The sequence below is a fragment of the Ammospiza nelsoni genome, chromosome 2, assembly GCF_027579445.1.
Source record: "Ammospiza nelsoni isolate bAmmNel1 chromosome 2, bAmmNel1.pri, whole genome shotgun sequence".
NCBI classification, from domain to species: Eukaryota; Metazoa; Chordata; class Aves; order Passeriformes; family Passerellidae; genus Ammospiza; species Ammospiza nelsoni.
The window spans coordinates 67,278,485-67,294,241 of record NC_080634.1 but is presented as its reverse complement, the minus strand read 5'-3'; the positions used below and the strand labels follow the sequence as shown (position 1 = coordinate 67,294,241).

Below are 15,757 nucleotides of genomic sequence, written 5' to 3'. Positions count from 1 at the left end.
CTTCAGCATACACTCACTAATGCACTGTTTCTTTTTAAACTTCCCTATGCTTGCATTCTTTATCTTCCTGAAGCTTGATTTCAGTAATAAAAGTTTCCCACTATTGTAGGCTCTCGCTCTTCTCATTCTGCAGTATCTGAAATCTGCTGTCAAATGTATATTGGACAATAAACACCGTTTTCACTACCATTCATTATCTCTAGATCTGTGAAGAAATATTAGCTGTGACAGAACCTTTCAGTCTGTGAATTCAGCTGAAGAGGAGATTTAGGGTGACTACAGACAAGTGACATGTCTGAAAGACCATGGAAGGTAATAGCAATTGCATGTGGGGAGAACAAAATAAATTAGAATGTTGACACAAAGTAGAGTTGAGAAGCAAATTGCTGGGAAAGAGAAGATTGACAATATAGGCATAGCCTGAAATGAGTGTAAGGCCTTTTCTAAGGTGGTATTTTATAAGAACAGCAATGGACAGCCTGGAGAATTGAAAGTGAAAAAAGAATTATTGCAACCAGAAAGGGTGAGTAGATGAATAGACAGAATTAGAAGGGTAGGATGGAAAGAAATATTGAAATCAGATGATGTTCTAAGTTCAAGTTTAAAAAGACCTGAAGGATTCAGGGAGACAATGCTTTGTGGATGGTTGCCAAGAAATGCATTCCCAGTACTGATAAAAAAGAAATGGGAGAAGTGGTTGTACAATAGCATTATCATTGTGTCAGCTTGTTAGTGAAATAGCCAGGAAAAATTGGCTTCAACAAAGGCAGCCCCTCATCATAACATTATTTTTAAACAAATTAATGCTACTTTGTCAATGAAAACGTTTCCTACTTGCATATTCCAGCTAAGATATAAAGATACAGACTATTAATTATCTCTTTAAATAAATGAAATAAAAGTAATGCATATGTGTATGGTATTTTAGCCTAGTTAAAATTCTTATCCTGTTTTATTTAATTCAGAACTTTTTGATAGAAGAGACATCTTTTCATTAAAATCCTTTCTTAGGATTTTTTCCTGCTGAAGCTGAGAAATTTCAGCAACAAATGTAAACAATGGTTATCTGCTGCTGTGGAATGCAGCAGGTGGATCCGTGGTTGGTCTCCTGTGGATGTTTGGATTTACTGACCACTCACAGCAGAGCTGGGTCTTGCTCTCTGCTGAGACATAGCCCTTTGTTATTCATTCTTTTCTATTCTTAGCTTAGCTGGCCTTCTGAGAACTTTTCCTTCTATTTCTTTTTAGTATAGTTTTAATGTAGTATATATATCATAAAATAATAAATCAAGCCTTCTGAACATGGATCAACATTGTCGCCTCTCTCTTCACCTGCAACCCTTGTGACCTCATCACAGAGGAGAGTTTCTGCACAGTTAAAATTAGCTGTATTACTAGCTTTATTTCTGAGATGATAATCCTGGTTCTAAACTTGTCATGGGTGAAAACATACCTGCAAGGCAAGAAGAATGACAAGACCATCATTATAAAGTTTGTCCTTTTTTTCCAAAAGAAAATCTTACAGATATTTTGGCTTTATCTTCTGAGATTTTATAACACTCATGAAGCAGTTTTTCTTCATCTCTTCAGTTGTAAATGCTTTGATAATGGATAAACTGCAGCTCCTAACTACTAAGTCCCATAAAACTGCTGATAATTCATATAACCAGTAATGCACCATTTTCTTAACAGAGAAACAAAGAGTGGTCCAGCTAAATAATCATTTTTCAGCCTGCCAGCATAACAATATCTTACGTGCTTTGTGCATACCTATAATCTCAATGTATTTCAAATAGATAAAGGTCTTTTAATTCACAAGGATTAACTGCTTTTATTCAAGACCATTGCTTTTTCAGCTCTGGTTTATCAGGCATCTCAGAAATGCTTTCTGTGTGATTGCTTTGCAGTTATATTTTCTTGTAACTATCTGCTCTATTTTTCTCAGCTTTAATGAAAATGCACATTATACTAAACAGTCTTACTTATAGGTTTGTAATTTTCTCTTCAATTTTTCATTTCTGCATCTGTCAGAGTCTGCTTTTTGAGATGAATACTTTGAAATACTATTCATGCTGATATTTTGCAGACTGTACTTCTGAACAGCACCATACTCCTGGTTTGGTAAGGTATTATTTTTTCAGCAGAAGCAGGAACAGCAGATTCTTAACTTACATTGAAAATACTAGGCAATGATGGAAAAGACTGGGATTTTGAAACACTGAGTTCCAATTTCGGAACACCGAAGAACGCCAGTTATCAGCTTGTCTTATCATCTATGCATTTTTAAGTTTTAGATTTTTTTAAATACTGTCACATGAGTGAAGTAAATAGTGTTTTTAATGTGTGAAACTTGGAGATGCTACAGCAGAAATATGCTTATATATACTCTACAATATAAGCTATATAGTAATATACGAATACATTATAATTTATAATATATATAATACAGTAGGCTCATATAATTGTACAACATATTTAATATAAAATACAGTAAATATTATAAATTTTATAATTATACTATATAAATTTATTATAAAATTTATACATTTTTCAATTATACACTATATTAATATTGAAGCCAGACTGGAATATTATATTTGACTTAATGACCATTTTACAACTGGGTAAAATAGGAGGACTCTGGGAACTACTGAGCAGTCTGTCTCACCTCCATGCCCAGAAAGATCATGGAACAGGTTATCCTGGAAGATCTGTTGAGATGGAAGATAGAGAGGTGCTTAGATACAGCCCACATGGCTTCACTGAGGGCAGATTCTGCCTGCCTCATGGCATTCTGTGGTGGAGTAACCGCATCAGCAGACAAGGGAAGAGCTATAGATGTTGTCTACTTGCACTTATTTAAACACTCTGATAGAATCCCCCACAACATTCTTACTTGTACATTGCAGAGATATGGGTTTGATGGAGGGATTCTTAGTTTAATAAGGGTTTGGATGGATAGCCACACACAAAGAACTGCAGTTAATGACTCAATATTTAAATGTAAACCACTAATGGATGCTGTCCCTGCTGTCAGGTCTGGAATCAGTAATTTTTAATATCTTCATTAATGACCTAGATAATGGGATAGACTTCACCAAAAGCAAGTCTGCAGATGACACCAAGCTGAGTGATGCATTTGAGTTGCTAGAAGAAAGGGATTCCATCCAGAGGGACTTTTATAACCCCTCCTTGAGGAGTGGGCCTGTATGGAGCTTATGAAGATCAACAGGCTAAATTCAAAATCCTGCACATGGGTCATAACAATCCCCAGCACGGACTCAGGCACTAGCTGATTCAAAGCAGCCCTGAAGAATCTGGGGGTGGATGAAATATTGGACATGATCCATCAATGTGAGCATGAAGCTCAGAAAACCAATCATATTCTGAGCTGCATAAAAGGTAGTTCAGCTAGAAGATTGAGGGAGGTGATTCTCCCTGCTCTGTTCCACTCTTAATTGGCCTCACCTGGAGTACATCATCCATCTCTAGAGTCCAGAACACAGGAAAGATATGTACCTGTTAGAGAAGGTCCAGATGAGGGTCATAGAAATGATCAGGGGGCTGGAACACTTTTCCTAAAAAGAAAGGCAGCCTATAAAAAAAGATGGAAAAAGGCTTTTTACCAAAGGTGTATAGTGATAGTACAAGGGAGAATGCTTTTAAGTTCAAACCAGATAGGTTTACATTAGGCAAAAGAAAAAAACTTTTTTTTTTTAATAATGAGAATGGTGAGTGAATGGACCAGGCTACCCAAATAAATTTCACACAGGCCATCATTGAAAATGTTCAGTGCAGGTTAGAGGGGACCTTGAGCAACCTGTTCTATTGGAAGGTACTCCTGCTCATGGCAGGAGGGGTGCAATATGATCTTTCAAGGTCCCTTCTAACCCAAACCATTCTATAATTCTTTATTTATATCTATGTTCTGTCTGTATCTATTCTAGTTCTCTCTATGTCTTTCTTCTAGCATAGTTTTTTAAAATAAATATATGCAATATCAGCATGTATAAATATGCTACAGAAACCCTCTCATTAGGGGTAGAAATGAGGCAAGGCACAAACTTCTCGTTTACCACAGTATAAAAGGATCCTGGTTTACTCCTCCTTACAATTCAGTTATCCTGACTCCAACTATTCCCTGACTCTGCCTGCAGCAAGCTCCTGCTGTTGGTTTCTCTGTCAGACTCTGACTGCAGTTATTTCCTGCTATACTGTGACTGTGTGTATTACTTTGCAGACTCTGAATACAGGCTGCTCCTGCTAGACTATGACTTCAGATTCCAACAGCAGGCCCTAGCTGCAGACCCAGACCGACCTCAAAACAGTTATTCTCTCACCTGTTTCTGCCCAGTCCTTCTGGCTCAGCCCCTCCTTAGGATCATGAGTCTTCCTCCAGGTTCTCTCCTCGCTAGCCAACCCATCCCTTTTATCACACTTATCTTTATTAGTCACAGCTGTGACTCATTAAGAGCAAAGCTGTTCCTCTTCTTAGTACAACTGTGACTTATCAGGGATGAGATGTCCTCTAATCCCTTATTCTACACCTACATAAATATACATGTATATATATAGACTATTGATATCTAAATTCCAAATTCCCCTCTGGATGTTTAGCTACAAATGTCATAGTCATAAAAATTCACTTCTCAGCAGCTATTCAGCCAGAGGTATTCATCTTTCTAGCTATGCCCCTTTTTAACACTAATCTTCCATGTGGTCTTATACTCTGTTCCTGAATATATCCAGAAGCAATCTTACTTTGATTAGGTTGAATAGTCTTTTACCTTTCTCATGAAAATTTGAAGATGGTCTATAAACCAACCTTCTTCCTTATGTGAGTTCCTGGAAAGGTTTGAAAATGATAATATATTTGACTGATACAGAAAAATTAAAGGAAATATTGCTCAGGAAGCAGGTATAGATCCTCCACCCTATACCAAAACTACTGAGTACTAGGGGATTTACATAGATTCAACCATTTACAGAAAAGAAGGCTTCATGACATGTAAAGATTACTTCTGAAGACAAATGTCATCACTCTAAAAAAGTCCACCCTCCCTATTTCCTTCTTTAGCTTTTATTGATGAGCACACAATGATGTGGTCTGGGATATCTGTTTGTTCACTTGGGGTGGTCTCTCCTCGCGGTATCCCCTCACAGATTCTTGTGCACCTTCAGTCTACACTTTTGGGGAAGGGTGAGAAACAGAAAAGGCCTTGACACAGAATAAATGCTGCTCAGCAATAGCAAAAGTCTTGGTATGTTAGCAACACTTTGGTCACAGATGCCAACTGTAGGCCCACATAATCTTCAATGAAGAAAAGTAACTCTATTCCACCCCAGACCAGTACACAAACACAATCCACAGAGATCAAGATCTGGATCTATCCCTTTTCTGAATTTTCTAACTCTTGGAATACAGAAGGATGTTCACTCCTCTACAGAAAAGTTGATGGGAGGTATCATGTATATGCAAGTCAGTGGCTTCCATTTTATGCTGAGTTGTGAACCCAGAAGGACATGGGAGATTGGAGTCAGCTCCTGCAGAGACAAGAGATTGGTGATACCAGCTCCTACTGAGCTATTATCATATACTTAATTTCTGTTTTAATTTCTGTTTTAGGTGACGGAGGAAGATCAAAACAAAACAAAACCAGAAACTATTACAGCGACCTGAGTGGGCCGCTGCTGGTGAGAGAGAGACGGTGAATCTTGCATCTTGATCAGAAGGCTGAATTTATTAATATATGATATAATACATTATAGTTATACTAAAAAGAATATAGAGAGAGGTTTGCAGAGCTGCTAGCTAAGCTAAGAAGAGATAGAAAAGAACCCACAACAAAGTTGTGGCCAAGGACTCAGTCCCCTGGCTTGAACTGATGATTGGCTCTTAATTATAAACATAGAAAATGAGCCAATCAAGGTGAATCCTATTGCATTCCACAGCAGCTGATAACAATTGTTTACCTTCTCTTCTGAGGCCTCTGCCTTCCAGAAGACACAGAAATCTGAGAGGAAGGATTTCTGTGGAGAAATGTCTGCGACATCTCACCTTTCTAAATTGTATAAAAATAAAAGAAAAATGCTGATGTGGAATGAACAGGAAATTCCTTCACCTATAAGATATAGAATACCAACAATTCACTAAAACAATCCTACAGTATAAGAAAATTGCAAGAAACAATGCAAAGAGAATTCAAGTCCATGCAGCTGAGTTTCAGGAACAGTCCATCAGCTGAAGTTGTTTCTTTTGGACATCTGAGAGTCCTTAGAGTCCTTTTTGTCCTGAAACAGCATAACACAATTTTAAACAATTTTAAACAATTTGAACAATTTTTAGAATGTCCTTTTCTGGCCCTTCAGTGCTTCAGCACTTCAGAGCTGCTGCCCGCCTATTTTCAATCTTTTTTATTTATTTTTTAAATTTTTTTTTTTTTTTTTTTTTTTTTTTTTTTTTTTTTTTTTTTTGATCGAAAAGCAAAAGAGCAGCAGCAGAGCAATGCCAGAGAAGGAAAGGCCCTGGGGGCCCTGGCCCATACTGGACCAGGAACCCCAAAACTGGCTCACACAGGGGGACCCGGACCGGTAGGACAAACCAGAACCCCTAGAAACATCAAGAGGCCTCGCAGCGGGCCCGGCCCAGGAATTTCCTGAGCCCAGCATCCCAGGCCAAACCCATGAGGAAGGCTGTGCTTTCCCGCAGGCCTGAACTTTGCTGCCAGCACAATGGCAGCACGGGCAGTGAGACGCTTCCTTTCCCCTAAACCACTGAGGCATGCCAGCAGCAGGGAAATAGAAGCTGCCCCGAGAATCTTCATCTCGGGTCTGGGAATGTTTGTTTCCCACAGCATCACAGCACCACCCCCACTGGGCTGGGGACCCAAGGCAAAACCTTCGGGAGCCCCCTCCCCCTCGCCGCTAGGGCACAAGAGAGGCGGCGGCCTCCATGGGACAATCCCCGAAAAACCACCCCCCAAACCGCCGAGCTTGAAAGCCGGCAGCCGGACTGCCGCAAGAGTGAGTTGGCGGGCAGCCCCTGCTCCACGGAAGGAGAGACCCCCTGCCGGGGCGACTGCTGGGACATCCGGTGGAAGCAGCGGGGAGGGAGCCGGAACCGGGGGGGGAACCGAAACCGGGGGGGGAACCGCGCTGAGCGTGGCATCCGCCGCGGGCTGCTCCGAGGGTCCCGCGGGCTCAACTCCGTTTTCTGCTGCTGACTCTGGGGTCTGCTGTGGAGGCGGCGGGGACACGCGGGAACACGCTGGTGCTGCGTCCTTGGGCTCTGAAAACGGCGGCGGGCACGGCACGGGCACCAGCGGAGCTGGGAGGAGCGGCGAAGCGTCGCTGTTGCTTAGCAACAGGTCAATCGGCGGAAGTGCTGTCTCTTCGGCCTTCTCTGACACAGGCTCTGGCGGGGGCAGGGAGGCCGGTGCAACCGCGGGCGGGACCTCCTGGAGAGGCGGAGACGGGATCTCCTGGAGTGACGGCTCTAGCAGGGCCGTGGAGGAAACCTCGGAGACCGGTGCCGCCCCCGTTTCTGAAGGCGGAGTCTGAGAGGCCGGCGCTGGCTTGAGCGGCCGCTCCCATCCCCCCGGAGAGAGAGAAGGGGGGGAAGGAGGAGGCTCCATCTGAGCATGCTCCGGAGCAAGAGTAAAAAAAACTTCTTCGCGCCGCGAAGTTTCGGCCCCCCCCGCCGCGAAGCAGGGGGGGGAAAAAAACCCAAAGTCGTCACCCACCGGGTCTTCTGCCAAGGGCGGTGGAAATGGAGCCTGGCCATAACAGTTAGAAATCCATTGAAAACAAGCTGCTCTGCGTTTCAGGACAGGGAAAAGCTTTATAAATGCTGGGTAGATAGAAGGCAGCACGCGTCCCTCCAGGTAGACGCACTGAATAATCGAGTCCATGCACTCCCAGACAAAAACATCCAAAGCATACAGAATATCAGCAAAGAACCCAAAAAGCTTTGCCCATCGAAAGAACCCATAGATATCTGTTTTTGACAAAAAGCAACCATCTTCTCTGCACCAGTATTTCCAGAGGGCAATGATTTTTTCCTCTGCAGAGGAAAATTGAATCTCTTCTGGCAAGGCATGGGTCTGCCATACAAAAGCTACGAAGGGCTGGTTCATCAGGGATAGAAAAGTGAACAGTACCTTTTGAAAGAGTCCAGCTTTCTCTGGCCAGCTCCACAGGTCTGCTGCTCTTTTCCATCATCTTTCCTGATGGTTTTCCAGAAGAAGGTTCTGTTGTGGTCAGCCTTGGCTGTGAACTCTGTCCAAATCAGGATCTTCGGTTCTTCAGCTCCTGGCTTGAATCCACTTTCTGAGGTCACTTCAAAGCAACCCTCAAATGCTACACATACAGGATTTTTACCCAGTGCAGCAATTTTGCTCCTCTGGTCTTATCAGATTAATTTTGCTCTGACACGAGGGGTCACCAGATATTACAGCGACCTGAGTGGGCCGCTGCTGGTGAGAGAGAGACGGTGAATCTTGCATCTTGATCAGAAGGCTGAATTTATTAATATATGATATAATACATTATAGTTATACTAAAAAGAATATAGAGAGAGGTTTGCAGAGCTGCTAGCTAAGCTAAGAAGAGATAGAAAAGAACCCACAACAAAGTTGTGGCCAAGGACTCAGTCCCCTGGCTTGAACTGATGATTGGCTCTTAATTATAAACATAGAAAATGAGCCAATCAAGGTGAATCCTATTGCATTCCACAGCAGCTGATAACAATTGTTTACCTTCTCTTCTGAGGCCTCTGCCTTCCAGAAGACACAGAAATCTGAGAGGAAGGATTTCTGTGGAGAAATGTCTGCGACAAGAAACCAACAAAATAAAACACATTAAGTAACATCTTTATCCTTTAAAAAGTGTTAAAGCCTATTATGGAAACTTTGGAAAGCAAGAGGTACAAGGAAATAAAAACAGACCTTGCTGGGAAATGTGGGAAAATAATTCTTGATATTGGCAACCATAATATTATATTCATGTTTGTAGACAGGCAGAATATTCTAAATACAAAGAATTTAACTTTTAACAGTTTATGTCTCGACTTCTCCCTTTCTCCCCCTGCACAAAATAGTAGTGAATATCTGCAGGAATATTGAAGTCTTAATGTGTTACTGCAGAGGTCCTTGTAGCAAAAGGCTGATACATTTCAAATCAAAACTAAATCACAGAGAGAAGTTTCTTAGGACATACTACTGAAGGTTGTTCATTATCAGAGACTGATGAGAAATGGAGTTACTGAAGGAAAGAAAAACGAAACAAAAGAAGTCCCTGAAGAAACAGCTATAGACTGACCCCTTCCCTCTGTAGAGTGCAAACTCATAATGAAGGATGTTCTCTGGTTTTCAACAGCCTAAAGCACTGAAGAAGATCTCAAGTATCACTTAAGACTGTAAGTGAGAAGGTGAGATTTATTCCCATTTCAATTAGAGCTGGATAGACTACTTTGATTAACTTCAGTTGCCATCACATTCTCACTACACACCTGTGACTCCTTTCTTGTATATGTTTATTCTATATGCTCAGTCATGCTGCTCTTTGATAATTTTCTTTCTGAAGTGGCTGAGTGGCTCTTAGAGTTACCAAAACAGAGCATACGCATTCTTTCTCTGCAAAGGTGCAGGAACACTTTTTGCCTTTCCTGTCTCCAGAGATCTAAAATGAAAGGCTAGAGTTCCCTCACTCATCGTACTGTACTTTAAATAGAGTGTAAAAGTATTGGACTATAGATAAAATAGCAACAATTTTTCAATATTTTGCAGGTGTTTTTTCTCATTTCTTAAAGTGCGAGTGAAGAATGCTGAGGACTAGATTGTGTTTCAATTTCCACTGTCAATAAAAGTCAATAACTGTGGATGCAGAATGATGTAAATGCTTAACTGTAGATGCTTTGGGTTGCCTGGCTATAAAGTGAGTCCATCTGAGGGCTGAAAAGCAGCACAGCCATGGTCTAATCAAGGACATTTACCACACAGATTGTCAGAGATCATAAGATTCCCCTAGGCATATAACTTCTTGTCTGCAAAAAAAAGTTATGAAGTTGCTGTTTTCCAAAAATGGGAAAAAAATTAGAGATGAGAAGAAGAAAAGAGTCCTGTAACTCTCACTCTCTACATTTCTATTGCACAGTATTTCTATGGATTTTTAAGGATTGTCTTGTGCTTGTCTCCTTTAGGACAATAAGTATCCATTCACAGAACCACAGAATCATAGAATAGCTTTTGGGGAAGATATGTTAAAGATTGTTTAGTTTCAACTCACCTGCAGTAAGGAGGGACATTTTTCACTAGCCCAGGTTTCTCAGAACCCTATCCCATCTGACCTTGAACACTTCCAGGGGTGGGATTGACACAACCTCTCTGTGCTATCTGTTTGTGAGGTGACCACCCTCAATCTATAACAGGATGATGCTATTTTTACACTGCCAATTATCCTAATTTATCCAAAAATTTTCCTATTGCCTTCTGCATCACCTGCTTGACTTCCAACATGTGGCAATTGCTTGCCTCTGTGCCCTTAGCAGGTCATCACCATCACTTTAAAAAGTGACCAGCACTGATGGGCCTCATCACCTGCAAAAACAGTTTCCTGAGGGTCCTTACTCACTAATTCACTAAGCAGCCTGAAGTCTTCTCTCCTCATGTCCAGAGCTGAGGTTTTGCTGGAATTTTTCCTTCTGTCAAGAGAGATTTTAAACCAGATCTTTTTGTGGATGCTGTGGCCACCAGTTTTTATGTTACTTACAAGATACACTTTCTTGACAAGCAGTAGACCAAGGGCATCTTTCCTAGTCAGATCCCTCAGGATCTGTTCCATAAAATTGTCATCCTGTTTTTTTTAGGAATCTTCTGACCTGGGTTGTACCAGCTCTGTGACTGTTTCAGTTAATTTCTGGCAAGTTGAAGTCCCCAATAAGGACAGGGCAGTTCACTTGGAAGTGTCCCTTAGCTCCTCAAAGAATAATTGATGTCATTATCATGGCCAGAAGGTCTATAGTAGACTCCCACAGTGACATCCTCATTATTTGTTTACCCCTTGATTCTCACTCAGAGACTTTCAACTGTGCCATTGCCAGCTGTGAGCTCCATACATTCTAACTCGTCTATTACATACAGTGCCACCCCTCTGCCTCTTCTGCTCTGCCTTTCACTCCTGAAGAGCCTGGAACTTCCAACAGGGCACTCATCACATCACTCATCCCAACAGGTTTCACTCATGCAATGATGGCAAATCCCTGGCACTGGGCCAAAGCCTTGAGCTTCTGCTTTTTGTTCCTCACACTTCCTGCATAAGAGTAAACATTTCAGGTGTGGTACATTACAGTCAACACCTTATGAAGTAGATTGAGGGACCCCATTAGTGCTAGCTTCGTCAAGTACATCATGCCTCTGCTCATCACCGGTGAGCCTGATTTTGTCCCTTTCCCCCCTTCCAAGTTATTTTACAGCTCTGTCAGCTAGCCCCACTAGCTCCTGTGCTAGAACTCCTTTTTTCCTCTGAGATAGGTGCATCCCATCAGGTGTCAGTAGAACAAGCATTGAGTAGATCCTCCCATGACCAACAAACCCAAAAGTTTTCCACTGACACCAACCTCAGAGCCAGGCATCAACCTGATGGATCTGCCTATTCCTATTTGTTGTTACAGAAGGATTGAGGAAATCACTACCTGTGCTCCTGATCCCTCTACCAATCATACCAGAGCCCTGAAGCCTCTTTTGATTTCTCTTGGACTTCTCTTTGTTATTTCATCACTGCTAGTTTGAACACTAACAAGACAGCCTTTCTATACTGGAGAATTTTTCAGTAATGTCCCTTATCCATGCCCCTGGGAGACAGCAGACCTTCCTGTGAGTTGGGTCTGGTCTGCACATTGAACTACCTGTTCCCCTTATTACAACTACTCTTCTTTTTCCTCTCAAAAAAGGAGGCTGTGGCACAGGGTACAGGTGGTGTTGTTTTAGGAAGCCCCATTATGGCAGAAGGACCTTTGCCCACCTCATCAGCAGTCTGGCATTCTAGAGCATCATACTTGTTGAAGAAGACACCAGTCCTGTCGCAGACATTTCTCCACAGAAATCCTTTTCTTTCATATTTCTGTGTCTTCGGGAGCCAGAGGCCCCCGAAGAGAAGGTAAACAATTATTATCAGCTGCTGTGGAATGCAATAGGATTCACCTTGATTGGCTCATTTTCTATGTTTATAATTAAGGGCCAATCATCAGTGCAAGCCAGGGGACTGAGTCCCTGGACACAACTTTGTTGTGGATTCTTTTCTATCTATTCTTAGCTTAGCTAGCAGCTCTGCAAACCTCTCTCTATATTCTATTAGTATAGTAATAATGTATTATATATCATATATTAATAAATTCAGCCTTCTGATCAAGATACAAGATTCACCGTCTCTCTCTCACCAGCAGTGACCCACTCAGGCCGCTGTAATACAGTCCTACTAATCAAATTCTGGGAAGAAGGAGGAATCTTCCTCCTGGTGCACGCAGAGGCATGCTTACAATCTTCATCGGCAACAAATCCTTGGCTAGCAATACTTTGACTAATTAGGACTGTGTGCTTCAGGGTTCAGAGTCTCCATCTGCTTCTCCACTATAATGGAGATTTGAGACTCCCAAGAGTCTTGAGACTGTAGTATCTCTCAAAGTCATCGGTCTGTGTCTTGCTCATTTGCTCAAATACTACTCAGCCTGTCCATTTCTTCCTGTAGCTCCTTCACATGGTGACACAGCTCCTCAACCACAGCACACCTTCTGCAAAATAGGTATTTGCTTGCCCCATACTTAGGAAGAGACATCCAGGCACTCTGTGACCTGGAGAGCTCCATCTACCATAGGTAGGCCTGGCTGGCTGGAGGTCTTGGACACAGCTGTTTTAGTGACCCTTGCAGCTACATGGGATTGAGTTTTGGGACACGTCGACACCAAAACTGAGGAAGATTAATCTGGTATGCCTGTAACACTGGGGCTTCTTTGCTCTTCCTTACCAGCTACTGAGTGCATTGCTGCCTCTATTGGCTGCACTCCAGCAGCCAGAGGAGCCCTTCCTGCTCATCCTACCTGCACAAACTGCCCTGCAAACTGCCTTGCCACACCCTCACTGATGTGCCACATGCCTGTTTGCCATGCTCCTGGTCACTCACAACCCCTGGAGTAATTTAAATCACCCTCAGTTGCTCCTGGCACCATCCTCTCCTCCCCTGATTGCCTGCCAAGGGCTTCCAGATTGTGACGAGGCTCAGAGCTGCTACACCAGTTCCTGTACTTGGGAATTCCCCCTGTACAGCTTGATTGCAGCCCTGGTTCTTCACTCACTGCCACTTGAGCCTCATCAACTGAGTTGTTGAACTCCATCTTTTAAAGAGGAAACAAAATAAAATTTCCTTTCTGCTCCTCTAGGACGGAAAGAGATTTTTCCACTATTTATACTCATGAGAAAGTGAACTCAGTGCATACCGATGAACATTGTGTTTGTTTGACAGTGACAGTGAGCTCAGAAAATGTTCAGGGAAAACACAGGGGTAAATTTGAGAAGCTGTTGTGTTATTAGACCTCTGTGAAATAAGACTCAGTGGAAACAGCATGATATAGAAAGGCCTGAAGAGCCCTTTCTACCAATTTAGCAATATTTTTGTTCTAGAGTGTGCAAAGATTATGATGATGCCTTGTCTGTGTACCATTGTCTCATCCTTGGTGGCTACTTAACAACCTTCTCAGCACTGGGATTATGCAAAAACAATATTTTGCAGTCTTTTTTCTTCTCAAATATTTTCATAAAAATGGTGTACTGTTGGTTTAAATACTAGTGGCAAAAAAGCAGCGTCTAATTTAATTATTTTATTGCATGAGAAAGTGAAACCTCCATGTTTCCAATATTTTAAGTTCAGAAAGCAAATAAATGCTTCTCTGTTGAGTTTAATCCAGTAAAATAAACACTTTTAGTATTTGTTTATGGTAATGTTTCAAAAATAAGTTTAACAAATCGCAGTCACTTCTTGAGTTGGTCTCCTTGAAGAATCCTCATTCGATGTCACAGTACTAAAGAAAGCTCTGAAATATATGAGATGTAAACATTCCCAAATTAAAAACAAAAAATCAAACCAAAATTAAACAAGAAAAATCTCACAATATAAAATATAATATATATCCTTGAATATTTATGTTACCTATGAGGAAAAGATTAATTAATTTTCCAGTACATTTTTAAAATAAAAATTATTTAATAAATCCAGTGAAAAAACCTACAAAAAAGGATGGATAAAATTTTTTTTAAATGGCATGTATAAAGTTCACACAACAGCTAAGACACGTGCTCCTTTTCATCACATTTTACATGCTTTTATGGTTTACCAGAATTCAAGATATGATTTATTTGGAGATTTTTTTGCTTTTCCCTACTGCTGAAAGTAAAAGAAAGTGCTAAAATGTCTCTTTTTATGCCTGGTTTTGTTTTTCATGAGTTTAGTTGTTTGTTTGTTTTCTTAGTTTGTTGGGGTTTGGTGGTGGTGGTTTGGGAGTTGTTTGGTTTGGTTTTGGGGTTTTTTTTGTTTTGGTTTGTTTTTTTTTTTCAGTTTGGTTTTGTTTTTTTAGTTTGAAGAAAAGGTTCATTCAGCTTTAATTAGAACATTTCCTATTTGGTGGTTGATTTTTTTTCCTAGGGTTTTTTTTTTTTGGTTGTTTGGTTTGGTTTTTTTGTTTGTTTGTTTGTATTTGGTTTTCTAATTATCTTTAGTTTTCTAATTATTCTTACTTTTTCAGACAGATGAAGTGGCAGCTGTATGAGGCAGATATTTTCCCCCAGTTTGACACACAACTGTAAATACAGTGAGTGGGCATATCTAATAAAGCTGTTAAAATATTACGATCTCTTCTGATCAGCAAAAAAAGTGCTAAGGGAACCAAGTAGGGAAATAATTTAATTCTTCACTGACATTTTTAAAGTTCACACAACTCAGGAGAGATTCCTAAGGATTGAAAAGCAGCAAAGAGAACTTCATTATATTCCATTAAATGGTCATGAGGGAAAACAGTGAGTTTATAATTTTCTGGGAGAAAATACAGGAACTCTCACATGAAATGTCCAATGTAAAGTAAATCCACATAGCTTGATTAAGGATAGTCAGCATGGATTCAGACAGGAGAGGTCATGCTTAGCTAACCTGCTGGAGTTCTTTGAAGATATTACTGCCACAACAGATGAGGACAATTCAGCAGATGGTAGTATATTTAGATTTTCAAAAACCCTTAGCAAGGTTCCACATCAGAGATGAATGACTAAAACTAAAGAGTCGTAAAATGGAAGATAAAATGGAAGAGTAATGTAAATGTTTCCCTTGATACAAACTGGTTTTCAGCTTGCAAGTAGCCTAGATTGGGGCAGGCCAATAAGTCACTTTTCAGTACTCCTGTTCACAGTTACTGTTGGTATGTTAGGTACTGCAGTTGGGAGCAAAGTTGACAATGGAGGTGATGGTCTGACTGGAAACAGAAGAAATACATGAGAAAAGGTGAGAGACAGTTAAGCCATATATATATAAAATCTAAATATTTCAAATAATTTAATATAGGGTGCTTCTGGCCAGGCAACTATAATAGAGTTAGCAGTGGAAAAGGTACATAATTGTTTGCTTAAAATTTTTTGGTGTCAGGAAATTGCAATGAAAATGAAACTTTTTTTTTTCTAGTTGGATACCTCTGGTAAGAATAAGTATAGATTCTTCTCAAGTT

At 40.9% G+C, this 15,757-nt stretch overlaps 1 long non-coding RNA gene across 1 annotated transcript; it reads right to left on the bottom strand.

Annotated features, from left to right (window-relative positions):
- Positions 1-2,462: 2,462 nt before the first annotated feature.
- LOC132070348 (uncharacterized) lies at positions 2,463-4,405 on the bottom strand. Its single transcript, XR_009417956.1, has 3 exons — positions 4,341-4,405; positions 3,520-3,595; positions 2,463-2,711 (listed from the first exon to the last, which is right to left on the bottom strand). It is a non-coding gene; the product is annotated as an uncharacterized LOC132070348 (long non-coding RNA).
- Between the last annotated feature and the right edge of the window lie 11,352 nt (positions 4,406-15,757).